The sequence below is a fragment of the Mustela erminea genome, chromosome 6, assembly GCF_009829155.1.
Source record: "Mustela erminea isolate mMusErm1 chromosome 6, mMusErm1.Pri, whole genome shotgun sequence".
Classification (NCBI taxonomy): Eukaryota; Metazoa; Chordata; class Mammalia; order Carnivora; family Mustelidae; genus Mustela; species Mustela erminea.
The window spans coordinates 34658878-34662750 of NC_045619.1; positions in this window are offsets into that span (position 1 = coordinate 34658878).

The following is a 3873-nucleotide window of genomic DNA, read 5'->3' on the forward strand; positions in this document are numbered from 1 at the left end:
AATATACATCTGGGTAGTTTGCCCTACTCAAATTAATACCTAAAATTAGCCATCACAATAGCTCAACCCAAAATTGTTCTTTAGCAGATTTCCTCAACTTTCTTTTTTTTTTTAAGATTTTATTTTTATTTATTTGACAGACAAAGACCACAAGTAGGCAGAGAGGCAGGCAGAGAGAGGAGGAAGCAGGCTCCCTGCCGAGCAGAGAGCCTGACTCGGGGCTTGATCCCAGGACCCTGGGACCATGACCTAAGCTGAAGGCAGAGGCTTTAACCCACTGAGCCACCCAGGCACTCCAGATTTCCCCAACTTTCTTAGGAACAAAAATATCCATTCATTATCAAAGCAGAAAACTACTAATCTTCTCCTTTTCCTTGAAACTTATATATACCACCTTGCCCCCTTCCATTCCCTTCACCCATAACATCCAATAAATCAGTAGGTACCCCGACTGTTAACTCTCCCATAAAGATCACCAGAAAACTATTTTTACCAGGCAAAATTAAGCTTATCTGACTTAGGAAAGCAAAAGAGAACACTCCAGAAAGAATCTCAACAGTGTCTCAGGAGAGGCAAGTTAGGGAGAGGTATTTACAGAGTCTAGAGTCTAACTTCCGGTAGCATTAGGCAGGTTCTTCAAAGAGGGGAATTGGATGGAATTGGGCAAAATTCATTACAGAATATTTTAGTACCTGTGAATTCAATATGCCAAGAGTTTTGAGGAGACTTTGAAAGCAAACTGGTATCTGAGAAGCAGGATATTTGTGCAGGTGAGCAAAATGTTATCTTAATGGAAGATCTGTTTACACAGATGAGCAAAATACTCAAATAAATTTGTTTGCAAGAACTTCCTGATACAAACAGGCAAACAGTGGCAGTACTTATCTGGCTACACCATCACCTTCCTAGCAAAGAACTTCCTGGAATGAATTGTGAAGTCATGTTGATACGGGTAATCTAGATTCTCCATGAAGTGGTGTCTCCTTTGTAATCTCTTCGTTTTCTGCTCTTGAGCCATCATCACATTACTTCTTCCTCTCTCCTGGATGCTTTAGAATGTTTATTATGTATGGTCTTTTAACCTCCCTCTCAAACCTACCTTCATAGTTTTTTTTTTCCCTCTAATTTATTAGACATAAATCTAAAATGCCCATTTATTCTATAGTTCTCATACTATAACCTTCAATGTCTCTAAGTTTCCAGGTCACCAAAATGGATAAAAAAGCTCATAAGAATAGTCCTTACTGTTTGGCCTTGGTTTATTCCTTCAATATCTTCCCTAGCCAAACATCTATATCAAAACCAAAACCCAAAACAAACAAACAAACAAAACACCAGAACTTCAATACACTGATGAAAATACAGGTTCGGGTCATTTAAGTTCAATGAAATATCCCATTCTTTCTGTTTGTTACTGTTTGTTGTTAAAATACGAATGAGACATAAATGGAAAATAAAATCAACTCAAAAATAGAATTGAAAAACAGACTATATCATTAAGTCAGAATTAGCCCAAACCTACCATATGAATATCAAGATTTTTGAGTGACTAAAATTTGTACAACAGATTTTGAAGCAGTCTTTCACACACACACACAAGCAAACATTCATTCAGTGATGTTTCCTTTCATCAGACACAGAGAGCAAGCCCAGTCCACATGCCTGGTGCCCCTCTACATTGACCACATACCAACCTCTATTTGGCATTTAAGGAGTGCTTTTTGTGATGAATGCAATGTCTTCATTAATCCTCATTCATTGGGGCACCTGGGTGGCTCAGTGGATTAAGCCGCTGCCTTCGGCTCAGGTCATGATCTCAGGGTCCTGGGATCGAGTCCTGCATCGGGCTCTCTGCTCGGCAGGGAGCCTGCTTCCCTCTCTCTCTCTCTGCCTGCCTCTCCATCTACTTGTGATTTCTCTCTGTCAAATAAATAAATAAAATCTTTAAAAAAAAAAATCCTCATTCATTTTTGAGAAGCAATTTTTGGAAGATATTTACAAAACTCACAATACTGCATATGGAGACAGTGACTCACAGAGAAATCTGATAGCAGTATTACCAAATACTGTGTTTCACTGGAATCAGAAATTTCTTCCAATCTACATAGTACATACCAAACAGATGGAGTGTTAAAACAAATCTTTGCTGTAGGTGGCCTTATCTTTTCAGCCAAAACAGTCCACATATACCCACAAAAGATATGTATCCAATAAATCTGAAAAAATATATCAGGGATTTTTTTTTCTCAAATATTTGACTAATTTCTTTGCAATGCTTAATCCCTTTTCCAAATAACCTAATTTCTAGAAATTAATTATTTTAAAAAATGACTGTCAAAAAATCAGCTTTATTCATATTATTAAAACACAGAGTCATCCAAGTGTCCAACAGTTGGAGTGTAGTTAAGAAATTTACGGTTCATGAAATGGATAGAGTCTTACTCAGCCAACTCTCAGAATAGGGTAATGCAGAGAAATGGAAAAGTGTTTACCATGTAACATTTGGTAGGAAGAAGTAAATATAAGATTTTATGTATATTATGATGACCACTGTGAAAAATGTGTATGGAATTGTTGGAAGGCTGAAACAGAATATAAAAAACAACTAAAAATTATGCTCTGTTGTTGGGTTTGGCATATCTTTTTCTTTATAGTCATGATTTATGTTTCCATAATATTCTTTGTATTATAATCAAAACTATAGTTAAATTTTACTTATTATTATTGTGTTGGGTTTTTTGTTTGTTTGTTTGTTTGTTTGTTTTTTCAAATTTTAGAAGGTGCTTGGCTTTTGTCTCAACTCCTCCATTCTTTTCTGGTAACGGCTGTTGTACCACAATGAGCTGACCTAAATAAAGTCAACAATGTGCAAGTAGATTCTAAGTCTGTTAACACTTGTTTTCCAACTGGAGTTTTTGTTTACTGAGTTCTCTGTCAAGAGCTCTAGTTTGGAGTGTTACGCAAAAGCTACTTGTTAAAAACAAAAATATTTAATGTCCCAAGAAATACCATTGTAATTTGTAAAGGGCAGTTACTGGAAAGAACGGATCTCATATGAATTTTTAATTATAAGACTGATACAAAGTTCCAAGCAAATGTCATCTACGATGTTGTTGGTCTTTATATGGCCTTCAGATGTAGCAATTCAATAATTTATTTAGTGAACAGTGTTTGCAAAATTCTGTCCTGGGTATTAGAAGGAATGTGAAATAATAATGTAAACCTTTGCGTAAATTTGATTTTATACAACATTAATAAATCAAACCAAGTTTTTGTTGTTTACCAATTCTCTTTTTCCCAAATAAAGGAAATGATACTTATAGTACTTATCTGTCTCATATAAATGGATTACCACGTAATTAAGCCAGGAATAGAATATAAATCAGTGCTTTTCATTCTAGCATGTTTATGTTTCCTCTCAGGAAAAACAAAAACAAAATCCAAAACAGAACTTGTGGTAGCTCATCGTTTTGGCCCACTTGTGTTACTCCCGTGATTCCCACAAATGTATTATATTACCTGGCAAGAAAATTCAGAGATGTAATAAATTTACTAACTAGCGGACCATAAGATTGAAAGATTATGGACAATCCAATGGATCTAATCACACTGACCCTTTAAAGTACAAATGTTGCTCTGGCTAGTAGCAGAAGACAGTGAGAGATTAAAAGCATGGCATGGGAAGAACTTGACTTCCCACTACTTTTCTGAAGGTAAAGAGGACCACATGGAAAGCCATGAGTAGGAAATGAATTCTGCCAACCATTGGTGGGCTTGAAGGTGGACTCCAAGACCCAGATGAAAACTGCAACCCTGGCTGACACTTGAATTTAGCCTCATAAGATCCCAAGAAATCAGTCGAGATTTTTTTGG